We start from the raw sequence: 17,262 nt of genomic DNA, 5'->3' as shown, positions 1-17,262 counted from the left end.
AGGCCAGTCCATCAACGCATCGGAATCCGTCGGATGACGGATCCAACGGATTCAGTGTGAAAGGCCCTTAAAAAGCAATGCGTCTCATTGAAAATCAATCATCTCAACAGAACACCGGCTCTGTGTGGTATGCAGGAGATCACTTGATCGAGGGTCTATACGTTCAAATAATAAAAAAAATACTGTCATCACTCTTTACTCTTACTCAGTCAGTCTCTTACAACGGTGTAGCCTAAATACATGAGCTTTCCAGGAGCTTACCCAATTCATTATGCACGCTCAGGGGCAGGTACCCTCCGGGGCGCACTTTTTTTTGGGGGGGGGGTGGGGGAGCGACCCCGCCCCCTGTGATAAACTCATCGCCCCCTTAATATTTTTTTTTCTGGTGCCGGGACTGCATCAATGTGCTTAAAGAATATGTGACTAGTTTAAAATCTAAAAACTCCCATTAAAAAGTGACAAGTCCATCACAAAAAATGCTCATGGGGCTTGCAGGAAAATAAAAAGAAGGTAGCTCATCAACATTTTTATGCTTTGCCTGTTTGACTAAATATAAATTAAAAACTGTTTTCAGGCTGACAGGACCATTTTTCTTCTCTGTTAGCATTTATGAGAGTTTTTGTGGCAGTTTGAATGAGTCTGAGCCCAGAACAGAGTGCTCTGAATGAAGCAGCATTGCCACTGAAAGTGAGAGGGAGAGATAAACCATGTGACCATCTCCAAACTCTAGGATTGTTTGACACAATAATCATTATTTCTAATACCCCCGTCACACATAGCCAGAATCACGCAGATCATGAAAACTGTCGGATTTCAGTTCCAAAATGTTCTGATGGCCATCTGCGGAAGTGAACACAGTTGGACAAAACAACCCAGTCTCACGGACTGTCGTGTTTCTGCAGCACGAAATATACATTAATCTATTGGTTCATCATATTGTCACGAAAAGTGCACAATCTTTGTCATGGTAGCACAAATTCATTCTAATTCATTCTGTGATGGCTACAGGTAATTAAAAATGCAGCGCGCGGGGAGGGGTGGGGTGGATATGGTTAGGGTTGGGGTAGGAGTAGGGTTAAAAAAGTAAAAAAAAGCACCAAGAACATTTGAATCATTTCGTGACGGGAGAACGAAAAAAAAAAACGTGAGGCTAGGCTGGGTCAAAATCCGCTGACGGCCCAGAGTGTGATGCACATGTTCAAAACTGTCCGTGCGCTATCGAGATGGGACACCTATACGACGGCGGTCCATCTGTAATGTGGCGACCATCTGATAGCAATTTACACATTCGGACATCATCGAAGCAGCATCTGAAACAATCTGATCATGGTTGATTGAGCTCTGAGATCGATCGGTCACAGCAAAGCCTGCCGACATGTTGTGCCACATTTGTCCACCTCCAATGGAACCTGGCCAGGGATGGCGAAGTAAATATAATGTAATAACATGTATGTGGCACTATGCGCACATCAGAGGCTCGGTGTAGCGGTGCAACGCAGCAGAACCAGATGTCACCGCTGTAACGCACGTATTATTACACGTTGACCTCCTAAATCTGTAGAAGGTATGATGTGGAAATGTTTGCCGAGCACATGGCGACATAAATAAACATGTAACTCACCTCCAGTACCCCACGTTCTGGCAACGTCGATCAGATGATAAATACATAATCCACTTCTGGCATAAATAAATCCCATGTGAACTGCCGTCCCACACCAATAATCCAACTGCAGTTATGTTAAGATGCATATCAAGTAAAATTATATATATATATATATATATATATATATATATATATATATATATATTTGTGTGTAGGACTGCCATATGACATAAAGATCGCCCTCCACCCTGGTATGGTGGTTCCTAAAAATGTATTTTCTTGACCAGGAAGTCCACCACTTACGAAGCTGTTGTCCATTATTCAAATGAAAAGGCTGTACCTGTACAAACACAATATATGGAAGAGTTTTTAGAAAATGTGGTGTCCTTTTTTGGTACACACTTCATTATATTTTCCCTTTTCTAAAGAGGACAGTTTAGAAAAGGACCTGTTTAATGTAATGTTCCTCTTTATTGTTTTGAGACTTGTGCATGTTTCTTTACATCCATCTCACAGCATTCACAGGGACACGTGGTGTCATTCTGCATTTATGACTCACGCCTGATTTAACAACACGTGTATCTGGCAGAATCGACGAGGAGCTCGTCACAAAAGGAGCGCAGAGGAAATGAAGAATGGAGGCGAGTGCTTATTTTCCTCCTCCTCCTGGCTGCTGGCAGACATCACGCTGGTGCTGGCACTCGCCCCTCATGGGGCGCGCTGCCTCAGACGAGACTTTAGCGCATCCCAGCTGGATACCGCGCTCTGGCCAAAAGCATGTGTGTGTGTGTGTGGGGGGGGGGGGGGGGTGACATCACAAGAAAGCTTTTTTCTTGTTTTATTGTCACTCTGAGTGCAGATATGAGTTGAGGTCTGAAGCAGGAGCAGCTGAAAACCTTTTCACGGGCTGTCCTGCGTCGCTCCTACACGTAATCAGAGAAAACATCTTCAAGGCCGACTGCTCTGTCGGATTACTTTTACCAGGAGGAAGATGCACCAGAGCAGCAGCGTCACGTGTGTTGACAGATATGTCTGACCTCTGACTTGACGTAATTCGGCGTGTTGTCACAATCAGTGGCTCTTCGTCAGGACACAGTATTTCTGTTTTAAACTTTCTGTCCTGTTTTCTTTCACAGCCACTTTTGTTCTTTGTGCTCCTGTATTTTCCACAACAACCTGTTTTGCATTAGAAATTTGTACAATCACATTCACATTTGCTGCTGGAAACACAGAAAATTTCCCTTTTTAACCCATCAGCACATGGAGAATCGACACTACGTGCACATTTATTAAGCAACTGACTATTCTATCATTACTTCTGTGCAGCAGCACAGTGACTTAGTGGTTACCACTGTTGCCTCACAGCCAGAAGGTCCTGGGGTTGCTTCCCCATCGGGCCTTTCTGTGTGGTGTTTGCATGTTCTCGTGGACTCCCTCCAGGTGCTCCACCCTTAATTGAAATAAGCACCTACAGAAAATGAATCATTTCTGTGGATGTTTATCCACCTTGAAGCTCCATAAACCTGAATGTTTATTGGATTTAAACATTCTCAGGTGGATTTGATGCCATGAACCAGGGTGTGGCCTGAAGTTATTTACACAATATATCAAAATTTGCATTATTTCAAAGCAGCTTCTCTACCTCAGGAAAAATGGGCCAAAACCAAAAAGTGTGAAAAGTCACTAAAAAGTCAAAAATCATCATTTAACATCTGCAGGAATCTCCTGTGGATGGTCTAAAAGTCTGCAGTAGCCAGTGTCCTCTTTTACACCTTGGTGTGCTGGAGAAAGGTGGGGGGTGGCAGCACATCCAAGGATACATCCAGTCAGGACAAACTGATCAGCTGGGCTGGCTCTGTGGTTGGCATGAAGCTGGACTGTGTAAACCCCCAAAATGTAAATCAGCTGCAAAACATGAATATTGAAAAAAATATCTCCCAAAACGTGAACGAGGGTCTCACAAAACGTGAATATCCACATAATATATATATATATATATATATATATATATATATATATATATATATATATATATAATATTATTATAATTTATAATAATTTATAATAATTGCTATTATTCCCGGTGGCGCTGCACGGCTGGCGACCCGGGCTCATGCTGGTTTGGATGCCTTTTTTTATGCCTTTTTAACTTATTTTATGTCTTTTAACATGTTTCTGTTTTATTAGCACGTGTGCGGGATGTCAGGAACGCTTGAAGAAGCACTATCATGAATTTTGCATACAAACTTTTGTTGTCCGTCGTTTTTTGGCTGGGGGTGGCGGTATGCCAAACAATGCTCCACGGCGAAGTCATGGATCCGTTACCGCTGCGGTATTCCAAAGACGCATTGCTGGCCCTCCGTCCCCGGGAAATAACAGCACCAGCGGATTTCCTTGATGTTGTGAAAGTACAACCGATAACTGGCAGACAGCGAAAGAGAGGCAGACGAGGGGGAATACGTCAGCGTCTCCGGCGGAGAGGAACCAGACCTCCATTACCTGGCATATTGTTTGGCAACGTAAGATCATTAAAAAACAAGATCGAGGAGCTCCGTATAGACGCCAAAGTTTGCTGGGAATACCGGGAAGCTGGTATGTTGGTCTTTTCTGAGACCTGGCTTCATCAAGATATTCCTGACTCTCTTGTTGAACTTGAGGGATTCTCTCTTATCCGAGGGGACAGATCCGAGTTGTCAGGAAAGAGCAGAGGGGGCGGGGTTTGCCTGTTTGTGAATGACAGCTGGTGCAGGCACTATACCGTGAGGGAGACTACGTGTACATCGGATGTAGAATTATTGTGTCTGTCACTGAGGCCTTTCTATCTCCCGAGGGAGTTTGGGAATATAATCATTTGTGTTGTTTATGTTCCACCTAGTGGGAATGCAGTAAGAGCAGCAAGCCTTATAGCTGAATGCATTCATAAACAGTTTCAACGTACACCGGCGGCCCCAGTGTTTGTCTTGGGTGATTTTAATCATTGTAAATTAGAATTATCTCTTCCTGGTTTTCAACAATATGTAAAATGCGAAACGCGTGGAAACAAAGTGTTGGATAAATGCTATGGCAGTGTGAAAAATGCTTACACTGCCAAATCAAAGCCTCCACTTTCAAATTCGGATCATAATATTGTCCAGTTGATCCCGCTTTATAAGACTGCTCTTAAAAGAAGTAAGCCACAAACAAAGACAGTGATTTTATGGGACAAAGACAATATGGAGATACTTAAAGGATCCTTTCTCTGCACTAATTGGGAAATATTTCATGAAATGGAAATAAATGAAGCCACTGAAGTAATAACAGATTACATTAAATTTTGTGTAGACAGTGTTATGAGTAAGAAAGAAGTTACAGTGTACCCAAATAATAAGCCGTATATAACTAAACAGGTGAAAGAGTGTATTAATAGGAAAAAAAATAGCATTTAAGAACAAAGATAGAATGAGTGTGAAAGTGGTACAAAGAGAACTTAATACATTGCTGAAAAAGGCCAGGATATTACACAGGGAAACTATTGAGAAGAACTTTAGCGAATCAGACATTAAAAGGCTGTGGGATAACATCAAGATAATAACAAATACGAATCCAGCTAAAAAGACACTTGCAACAAATGATGATCAAGGAAAAGCAAATGAGTTAAATGATTTTTTTCTGTTTGAAACACAAGATTTTTCTGATGATTGTAAGAATATTCTGGAAAATCTTCCTGTTGATCAAAATACTAGGATTGTAATCGACTCATGGAGAGTTCAATCAATCTTTAAGAAGGTGTCTACAAAAAAATCCACCGGCCCAGACGGCATCTCTGCAATGCTTATAAAAGCATGTGCAGAAGAACTGGCCCTTGCTTGGTGTCCTGTCTTCCAGCAGTCCGTAGACCTTCATACTGTACCAACCCTCTGGAAAAGATCCATTATTGTTCCAATCGCCAAAAAATCATGCTCACTTGGAAATAATGACTATAGGCCAATAGCTTTAACATCTGTTGTAAGCAAGTGCTTTGAAAAGATTATGCTATTTTTCCTTAAGACGGTTGTTAACCCTGTACTTGATCCATTCCAATTTGCTTATAGGCAGAGTAGAGGCACTGACGATGCCATTAACAGCTTAACCCACTTTTCACTTAAGCACTTGGAAGATCCTACTGCTTATGCACGGATTTTATTGGTTGATTTCAGCTCAGCCTTTAATACATTACAGCCATACCTGTTGTTGTCCAAGTTAAAGGAAATGAATGTTAACCCACTTTTAATCAGATGGTATCATTCCTTTTTAACTAATAGATTACAACAAGTTAGAGTTAATCAAGCTCTTTCGGTACTCAAATCATCAAATACAGGTGTACCACAAGGCTGTCAGTTCTCCTGTTCTCTTCACTCTTTATACTAATAACTGTACAAATAACTACTGCAATAACTTTGTTTTTAAATTTTCTGATGATACAGCTATTTTGAGCCTACTGCACAAAGATTCAAGTCCAACAAAGTACTTCCTTGAAGTGAAACACTTTGTGCAGTGGTGTGATGACAACCACTTGGTTTTAAATGTCAATAAAACCAAGGAAATGATTCTGGATCCAAGGACTGTTGGGGACCATACTCCTGTGGTCATACATGGTATTCCCATTGACCAGGTCAACTCATACAAGTACTTGGGGCTGCACATAGACAATACCTTCAGCTGGACTGCACATGTGGACAGTTTGTGCTCCCGATTCCATCAAAGACTTTATTTCCTTCGTAGACTTCGTTTGTATGGAGTCAATCAGAAAATTATGTTGTTGTTTTACCAGGCAGTGTTAGAGAGCCTAGTTAGGTATGGCATGACTGCCTGGTACGGCAATCTTTCTGTACAATTTAAAACGAAACTTAACAGACAAATTGATGATGCAATGAAGATAATCGGAAAGAAACAATATCAGTCCCTCAATTCACTCTATGAAGAGTCTGTTTTGAAAGCAGCTCAGAGGATACTTATTATTTTTTTCAAAAACCATATGGATTTGTATCAGGTGTGATTACATCAGCCAAGCTTGAACCCTCGTGGGCATGCGAGAGTTTGGTGACGTCATTCGCCTGTGAGCACGCCTTGTGGGAGGAGTGGTCCAGCCCCCTCATCGGATTTTCATTGTCTGAGAAGTTGCTGAGAGACTGGCGCTGTGCTTCATCAAAACCTTTTCAAAAACTGTGAGGCACATCCGAGTGGACACCATTCGAGAAATTCAGCTGGTTTTCGGTGAAAATTTTAACGGCTGATGAGAGATTTTTGGTTGTTTCTATTGCTGTAAGGACTTCCCACGGAGCGGGACGTCGCGCAGCGCTCCGAGGTGACGTCGTCATCCTGTTTCAAGCTGAAAACCTCCAAATTTAAGCCTCTGTTGACCCAGGACGTCGTGAGAGAACAGAGAACTTTCAGAAGAGGTCAGAATCAGCAATTTATCCGGACATTCCACTGTTAAAGGAGATTTTTTAATGAAAGACGTGCGGACGGATAGGTGCGTCGGCTCGCAGCCGGCGCGGCGCGCCCACCACAGGAAAAACACCTCCGTTGGAAGCCTTAAAGACAAGTTGGAACATGCCCTGCTGTTAAACAATTTCTCAGATACTCACTAAACTGAAAGCCACCAAAAGGCGCCTGGATTTTACAAATGGTTATCAACACGGAGGTGTTTTTCCTGTGGTGGGCGCGCCGCGCCGGCTGCGAGCTGACGCGCCAATCCGTCCACATGTCTTTCATTAAAAAAATCTCCTTTAACAGTGGAATGTCCAGATAAACTGCTGATTCCGACCTCTTCTGAAAGTTCTCTGTTCTCTCACGACGTCCTGGGTCAACAGAGGCTTAAATTTGGAGGTTTTCAGCTTGAAACAGGATGACAACGTCGCCTCGGAGTGCTGCGCGACATCCCGCTCCGTGGGAAGTCCTTACAGCGATAGAAACAATCCAAAATCTCTCATCAGCTGTTAAAATTTTCACCGAAAACCAGCTTAATTTGTCGAATGGTGTCCACTCGGATGTGCCTCACAGTTTTTGAAAAAAGTTTGATGAAGCACAGCGCCAGTCTCTCAGCAACTTCTCAGGCTGGACCACTCCTACCACAAGGAGTGCTCACAGGCGAATGACGTCACCGACAGGCGTGGAAAAACTCACGCATGCGCACGAAGGTTCAAGCTTGGCTGACGTAAAAACATATTAATCAAATCCATATAGTTTTTGAAAAAAATAAAACGGTCGGTTTCTTTTCTAATAGACCTCGTATATATATATATATATATATATATATATATATATATATATATATATATATATATATATATATATATATATATATATATGTGCCATTCTAGAAGACCATGATTTGTATGCAGGACAGAGTGCTCCACCACATGATCTGTCCTCCATAGTGTGGCTCACCAGCGGTCTCAAAGATGATGCTCCTTTCCTCACCTAATTTAAAGGCTCCTGAGAACGTGTAGGTCCTGCTTAAATGAGAGATTTACAGTGAGAGGAAACATCTCTTTAAACAGCACTTGGGGGGATGTGGTTTCTGCTGCAACAAATGTTGATTGTCAACAGATCAAGAACCTGACAGACCTCTTGGATCGAAGGATCATGACCGCTATAGAAAAGAAGGGTGGCTATTCTGGTCTCTGAAATATTTTGAATGTTTATTTGTTAAGTTTAAGTTATTTGTTCCACAGACTCTAATAAATGAAACTAAACAAATGAGACTGGAAAAATGAAACTTTACATTTATTGCATAACAGTGAGGAAAATAAGTATTTGAACACCCTGTGATTTTGCAAGTTCTCCCACTTAGAAATCATGGAGGGGTCTGAAATTTTCATCTTAGGTGCATGTCCACTGTGAGAGACATAATCTTAAAAAAAAAAAATCCAGAAATCACAATGTATGATTTTTTTTAGTGATTTATTTGTATGTTACTGCTGCAAATAAATATTTCAACACCTGTGAAAATCAGTGTTAATATTTGGTACAGTAGCCTTTGTTTGCAATTACAGAGGTCAAACGTTTCCTGTAGTTTTTCACCAGATTTGCACACCAAATCTACCATGACATATATATACATATACATATACCATGACAGCATCATGTGTTACTAATGTAATCTTTGTGACTGTGGTCCCAGCTCTCCTCAGGTCATTGACCAGGTCCTCCTGTGTAGTTCTGAGCTTTCTCAGAATCATCCTTACCCCACAAAGTGAGATCTTGCATGGAATCCCAGACCGAGGGAGATTGACAGTCATCTTGTGTTTCTTCCACTTTCTAATAAATCATCATAACAGCTGTTGTCTTCTACCAAGCTGCTTGCCTGTTATCCTGTAGTCCATCCCAGCCTTGTGCAGGTCTACAGTTTTGTCCCTGGTGTCCTTAGACAGCTCTTTGGTCTTGGCTATGGTGGACAGGTTGGAGTGTGATTGATTGAGTGTGTGAACAGGTGTCTTTTATACAGGTAACAAGTTCAAACAGGTGCAATTAATACAGGTAAAGAGTGCAGAATAAGAGGGCTTCTTAAAGAAAAATTAACAGGTCTGTGAGAGACAGAATTCTTGCTGGTTGGTAGGGGTTCAAATACTTATTTGCAGCATTAACATACAAATAAATTATTTAAAAAAACATACATTGTGATTTCCGGATTTTTTTTTATTTTTTAGATTATGTCTCTCACAGTGGACATGGACCTAAGATGAAAATTTCAGACCCCTCCATGATTTCTAAGTGGGAGAACCTGCAAAACCGCAGGGTGTTCAAATACTTATTTTCCTCACTGTAGTTCTGCATGCTTATTATAGCTAAATAATTGCCACTGTTATGAGTATGTTTGAAGGAATTAATCTGGGTTATTGGAGTGTAGCAGTATGCAAGGTTTAGGCAGGCTGATGACAGGGTCAGCGCTGGTGAAACACCTGGTGAAACACCTGGTGAAACACCTGGTGAAACCCCTGGTGAGGGCTGTGATGTCTGACTCACCAGCCTGTACGTATCACACCTGTGTGAAGAGTGGGAGGAAGAAGGTGGTTTGTTGTGGAGAGATTTCAAAATGCGTAGAGGCTAAGGACGCCGTGTGGCACTCAGCAGAAGAGTGTGAGTTTTATGCACGTCATGGTGGACTGTGTATTACACCTTTAAAAAACATAACTGAACTGTATATCTCAAGCGTGGGCTGGTTGCTGGGGGCAAAACAGCTGCTGGGGACAACTGACAGATGAGGAGAGCTGGTGGAGGTGATGAGAAGAACTACAGGAATTCAATCACAATCACAAACACACACACACACACACACACACACACACACACACACACACACACACACACACACACACACACACACACACACACACACACACACACACACACACTTCCCCAACAACAGAGCTCAGAACAGAGTCCCAGAGCTTTCTCTTATCGTGCCCCTGTTCTGTGGAATGATCTCCCTGCATCAATAAAACAGTCAGATTCTGTGGAGACTTTCAAGTCCAGACTTAAGACGCACTTATTTTCCCTTTCATATGGCAGCATACTGACATAGTTTGTTAATATGCTTTTTACATTTTTATGGTGCTTTTTTAATCTTTTGATTAATTTTATTTTGTTTTTTGAATTGTTTTGTGTGAAGCGCCTTGAGGCGACTCTGTTGTGTTTTGGCGCTACATAAGATGAATTAACTCAATTGAAATCAAACAGAGAGGTGAAACCCACTCAGGAAGTCCAAAATGGACCACGAGGGGATAATAAGTGCAAAGGTAAAATAATCAGTGTGGAAATAAAACAAAATCCATAAACGTAATCTCAAAACCCGAGTGGAGAAATACAACCAGTTCATGAAACATAAACCACAATGACAGTGTGGCTCTAATAATATCATACAGAGAAGAAACAACAGGTAAGAAAAGAAAAGTACAATTACCCCAGGATGGACATAACGAACCCAAAAGTACGAAAAAGACCAAATAAACAGGAGGGGCAGAACCCTCTGGAAACAACAGAAGAGACTGGCACCATGTGCTCATGCCAGGCTTAACTTTGACTGCTGCCCATGGCAGCAAAAGGTGGACCGGACCTCATACACACTGCTACAACACCCACATCCACAGTCATGCAGACCACATGGAACAGACACACACAAAGCAGAGTGCTCTGGTCACAGACAATAGTCACTGACTAGCGATCTGATCTGACTGGCATCAGGATTTATCTCAAAACAGAACTGGCCAATAACCAGTCTACCTCTAATACCTTACTTTAAATACACACTGGTGTGTGTTTGTTCACTCTGACACCACACAGAGACGAAATGAGAACGTATGTGGATTTAGAAAATTCATTTATCCTAAAACAGTTGAACAGAAAAATGCTTCTGCTACCACATGGACATTACTCAAGTATAATGATTTTTGACCAGATTTTATTGGAAATGCAGTTGTAAATTAACTTTCCACATCAGGCGATTGAGGGGTGTGAAAGCCCGACAGCATCTTTAATGGCTCATGGATGTTAGTTTTCAGCCCTGCCAGGTAGACTTAAAAGAAATCATTTAAAAACATGTTTAATAGTATTTTAAGAATTTGAATGTTGTCTCATCATTATACACTAACACAAGCACAAAAAGGAAGACATTTTGAAGCTTTTCCACATAATGATTGCCAGTGGTGGGCACACTTCTGATAATCCGATAACATAACTATCAAAGATAATGTTTTCATTATCAGATGATCTTTTTAGATAACTTTAAAAAACATTCTCCGACTAAGTAGCTTCCAATGAATTGTCGTCCAATAATTTAGCAAACGAAGCTGAACAGCAGCAAGCATTTTTAAAATCAGTTGAGACCTACCTGTTGAAAGTTTAAGAGATGCGTTATTCTACTCTCTACAAACAGATGCAAGCTAGTTTCAGGAGAAACCACTCTACTCTCTCCAGACAAAAGAGAACTGGTAACCAAAAAAAAAATTCCTTTAACACCATACTGATACGCTGGCAATATCACCCAAGTCATCCAGAGGCATACATTTTTAACTTATGGTTCAAATTTTAACCAAACTAATTTTGGACAAGTTATTTAAAATTACTGTCATGTCTGAAGTTTTATAAAGTGAAAACATCAGATATATGTTTTAGTTTTAAAGTAATGTGCTAATTTTTAAGGTTTTGTGAGCACATGCTGTGCCCAGCAGTGCATTATGGGTAATCTCAGTACATTCACGACAGGACAAATGCATTTCAAACACTCTGTTCAGGCTCCACGGACAGCAGCATTAAACTCTAGTGCCTAAAACTCTCGTGAATATATTCTTTGGGTTTATAGACGTTATTGTATTTGCGTTTGTTAAATTCCACACATTTTAAATGTAGCAGAAACGGATTATCTGGAATTTTGTTTTGGCAAGTTTCAAGGCCTTTACTGCCATCTACTGGCCAGTAGTGTTCTAAGTATTAAGCGTCTGGGCACCAATAGATGGCAGTGTTCTATTTATTTTGACCCCGGTTATATCAGATGGTTGTCAGATCAACTTTTTGGCTTTACAAATGGCTTTTTTTTTTTTTTTTTTACAAATTAAGTTTAAAAACAAAACAACAACAACAAAACATTACAAGACAGATCTGCCGTGTTTGCACAGGCACAGTGCGAGAGGTTGGATGCTTATAGCTCTTCAGCAGCCAGACCAGAATAATATCAAACAGGTTTGATTTTCATTCGACCATACCATCGGCGATCAGAAGGTGCTCGTGAGATGTTGAACGCAGCTTGTTACTCCATGTACACTACACAATGCAGGACGCGCGATTAACCTGAAACTCGGTCCAAAAATTTCTCGCACAGTGTAAAGCCAATATTTATGTGTCAAGACAATATTGACAAGACAATACATCATAAAACGTGTGCACAGCACTAATAAGAGCGCACATTCTCTCCACATGCAAAACATTTTGTGATGACACTTCCAGGACTCTGTAAAAATGCCTGTTTTTACTAATAAAAAATGGAATATTTTACAAAAGCACATTTATCTGTAAACACCAACACATGACACACATCACATTAACATGTTGGTTTACATAATGAATGACTGAACCAATCAGTGTTTAGCAGAGGCACATTTTACCAAGAATCCTTTGTGATCTGTCTGTTTTTGTTACAGAACCTCAGAATTATTGCATTATTCAACATTAAAAGATATATGTTATATTTTAACTTTGTACAAATGACAGAATTGACATTAATGGAGTTATTCTATCAGTACTCACACAAAACCATAAGTCAGGATGCCTTTATTTTTCAAGACCTCCGCCTGACCGGAGTATCACGATTGATAGAGAGCTAGGCTTTGTGGCTGCTCTCAGGGTCCTGTAGCCGTGTAGCTTCCAAAAGGGGGCAGCATGTTCAAACATAGAAGTGCTGACTCATTGTTTGGGTCTTATGTTGCTTTTTATGCTTCCAAAAGTGATCGTGGCATTAAAACTCAAATTCAGCTTGTTATCAGTTGCAAATGTATCAGAGACAATACTGGAATTTATCGGTTATCTGTAATTTCCGATACATTTTTGGGTGGTTCATTGGTTTATCTTTATCAAAGATAACTTTTCAGTTATCTGATTATCTGTTATTGAAATTAATTTTTTGGTTATCTGTGCCCACCACTGATGATTGCCAAAAATATTTCAAATACTAATTCTAACAAATATGAGCTAGTTTAAAATAAATGTAAAGGTTGTGATTATAGTATGTACCCCACAACTGACACTTTTGTGAAGTCATTAAAATATCATCTCATGGTCGTTCTCAACTAAATGCAGATGTCTTGGCAACATATTGCCAATTAGCAGAAGACCTTACAGACACATCTTGATACCTGATACCCCGTGCCGACGTCAGGGAGACGTTTTGGTGGGTGCTGGTGCTTTCCAGCTTTTTACACTGACAGCATGCACATGGAGAGTTAGTGGCATGTCAGGGGTAACCATGCGAAGAGTGAAGTTGAGTGGAAAGTATTTGGAACACTACCAAACTGTCTCCAAACGTTGGTGAATGTCAGCAACTGTGTGGCATTGTGTGACATCTTTGTGGTGGATACTGTGCTACGCATGCCACGCACACACCGCCTGTGTGAGCGGGGCTTTACAACAGTGGTGCTACTGTTCATTGACTGGGGTTAAAATGGCAGCACTGCCTCCTTGTAGGTGTGTGAGAATGGTGGACAGCCCAGTCAGGCTCTTCTTCTTCAGGTGGAGAACGTGATGCAGAAATAACCCGTCGTACACCGTGTGTCTCCCACAGAGCATGCTGGGATATAGATTGAAAATAAAGGAACAAATGCACTGAAGGCATGTGAAGAAAATCTGTGATGCTGAGAACTGGGCCATGAAAGGAGCGCAGGAAAAGACAGACATGTTGGAAACAGTGTGGGACTACAAAGCGGGACACAAGACAATCACATACTCACACACACATCTTCAGCCACTTAGTCCAATTAAGGGTTGCGGAGGATGGAGCCTATCCCAGTAGTCATAGAGCGCAAGGTGGGGTTCACCCAGGACAGGACGCCAGACTGTCACAGGCCCACAAACAGACAAACGAAGACAGTCACACTCACACACAGACCTATGAACAATTTAAAGATTCTAATCCACCTAACCTGCATGTCTTTGGATGTGAGAGGAAACAGGAGCACCCAGAGGAAACCCACACAAACACAGGGAGAACATGCAAACTCCACACAGAAAGGCCACAGGCGGGAATTGAACCCATGACCTTCTTGCTGTGAGGCAACAGTACGTAAGCCACCGTGCTGCCACAAGACAATCAGAGGTGCAATAAAGCAGCAGAAACATCACAGCAGCTGGTGATTTTCAGCACTGCTGGGTTTTTCTTCTTTTTTCTGGTTTTGTCACGTGAACCGTCGACGTTGTTTTGTCAGCTGTGCAGTGGCAGGGTGATTGCACATGATCATTAGTCAAAGAATCCACAATAACTTCTGTGTTGGGTTTTCACTAAGGAAGGTTTGAACCCACAGTGTATGCAGTAAAGAGGCGTGTTAAGTGCAAACACTCAAGTGATTTACTGTGTTCAAAGAGAACCAAAACTCCAAACATGGGCAAAAAACAAAGGCACGGCAAAAAAGGGTCCAAAATCACACAAAAAGAGTTCAAACAGAGTCACTGGAAGAAGAGAGTCTAATTCTCAGGGACCACACAGAGGCACAAAAAAGAAAGGGAAGCAGGTAAATTCTTCATAGTCACACTCAGGGGATTCAATGTGAAACATTTGGCAAACTAACAGTACAGAGGTGTGATTACGCAAGAGAACTAATGAGGAAAAAGACAGGTGTGTGCAAAGTTCAGCAGTCACCTCAGTGGAAAAAGCCATTCCAGTTAAAGTGGAGCGGAAGGGTAAAAAAAGAAATGGTGCCATGATGGAACCAGGCATGTGACAATGCTGTTTGAGCCCGTAACAAGGCGTATAGGAAATTGAGAAAGTTCCCAACCACTCTTAATGTTGTTGCATATAAAAAATGTAGAGCTGCAGCCAGAAGGATAATTAAATCAGCTAAATGAGAGAGCTGGCAAAAGTATTGTGGATCTTTAGGTGCTCAAACTCCACTTCGGCAGGTCTGGAATATGATGCACCATATGACTGGGATTAGCAAAGGGGTCGCTGTTCCTGTTTTGAAAGAGGGCACTATAGGGGCTGTAGACAACAAGGCAAAGGCTGATCTCTTAGCGAAAGCATTCCAGCGGGTTTACAGTGACAATAATATGAGCGAAGCGGCGCGCAGCAGCGCAAAGCTCACTCATGGTACAGGACGTCCTAAACAGGAAGTGCCAATTTTCAAATCCACAGTAAAACAGGAAATGTTCAAACGTCAAACACTTCCTTGATTGACAGACGAGATCCCATGGAATCTCACAGGAACTTAGTGGCAAGCTCACACTCAAACAGGAAGTGCCAAATTCTCAGTCACAGTGAAACAGGAAATGTTCAAATGTCAAACACTTCCTGGCATGGGTGGAGCTAGAGCAGAGGCTGGGGTTTCACTGGACTCTCCTGAAATCTGATTGGACACAGATGATTGACATGTCACAGCACCACACGTCTGGTTGAAAGAGCTGCATTTTCAAATCAGTGAGTCACATTGACTGCTAGGTTCCTCCTGTCCAGTAGTTGGTGCTGTGTACCACAAAATGTTCTAATCCACCTTAGCAGAAGAAGAAAAAATGTTCCACATTTGAACTGAACACGTTTGAACCTCTGGGCACTGTGGTGGGTAGAGGAAGCTGGACTTAAAAGTGTGGTAATTTGTTCTGATTCTCTGTCTTGGCTGATGTCTTTAGCAGGTGGGGGGTGCATGGCTAGAGCGGATGTACTTAGTGAAATTTTGATGTTGCTTTTTAAACTTGGGGAGACTGGGTGTTATGTTGGCTTTTTGTGGGTCTCAGCCCAAGTGGGACTTCATGGGAATGAAATGGTAGATGCTGCTTCTAAGGATGGCCTAAGGACGGACACAATCATGTTTAATGTTCCTTTTGGTAGAATGGAGTGCCGCAGTTTTGTTAATGTTAGAATAAACCAGCAATGGCAGCACATTTGGAATACTGAAAACAGTGGAAGACACCTTCACACTATTGTTTCAACAATAGAGCAGGGTGATATATCACTGGGTGTCTCACGACATGATGAAGTGAAGTTGGCAAGCCTCAAGCTGGGTCACTGTGGGTTAAGCAGTGGGCTGTATGTGTTTGGGAAACATCTGGACAGTTGCTGTCATTTTTGCAGTGTCTCTGAATCTGTTCTTCATGTGTTCTTACAATGCCCTTTGTATGCAGAGGATAGAACTGAACCATGACTACAAACGAATTCCAAAAACATAATACAAAGTCAACGTGGACTTAACAGTAACACCAGATAAATCTACTGAAACACATCATGAAAACTGATGCACAAGAAAACATAAGGACACGGTGAACCTTAGAAATAAGGAACATAAATGACAGTAGGAGGTGATAAAAAAATAAAGACTACAAGAACTAATAATGACCTAAACCAAAACTAAAGCAGAAAAGCAAAGTGGAACTCAAACATGAGGAAAATAATAATAATAATAAAAGAATCCAACAACCAAATAGGAGGTCTGTTAGAAAACTATCCGACCTTTTCATTTTTTGCAAAAACCATATGGATATGAATGACGTGTGATTGCATCAGCCAAGCTTGAACCTTCGTGTGCATGTGTGAGTTTTTTCACACCTGTCGGTTGCGTCATTCGCCTGTGAGCAGGCTTTGTGTGAGCAGTGGTCCACCCCCCTTGTCAGATTTTTATTGCGAGTAAAATGTCTGAACGATTTGGAGCTTTGCTGCATCAAATTTTTCCAGAAACTGTGAGAGACAGCCAGGTGGAAACCATTCGGAAAATTCAGATGGCTTTCAGGGATGATTTTATGGGAATCACACAGATTAAGGAGTGTTACAACCAGTTTAAAGACCGCCCACAGTGGCTAAGGGCGCACCGCGCTCCGAGAGGCGATCGACAAGCTGAAATGACCAGATCATTTCCAAAGTGAAGGCTATGTTGATCCGGGACGTCGTCTGACTACCACAGAAATGGCAGAAGACGTGGACATCAGCACTTTTTCGGCACATTCCACTG

This window comes from Thalassophryne amazonica, chromosome 11 (genome assembly GCF_902500255.1).
Source record: "Thalassophryne amazonica chromosome 11, fThaAma1.1, whole genome shotgun sequence".
NCBI classification, from domain to species: Eukaryota; Metazoa; Chordata; class Actinopteri; order Batrachoidiformes; family Batrachoididae; genus Thalassophryne; species Thalassophryne amazonica.
Note: the sequence above shows the minus strand (reverse complement) of the source record.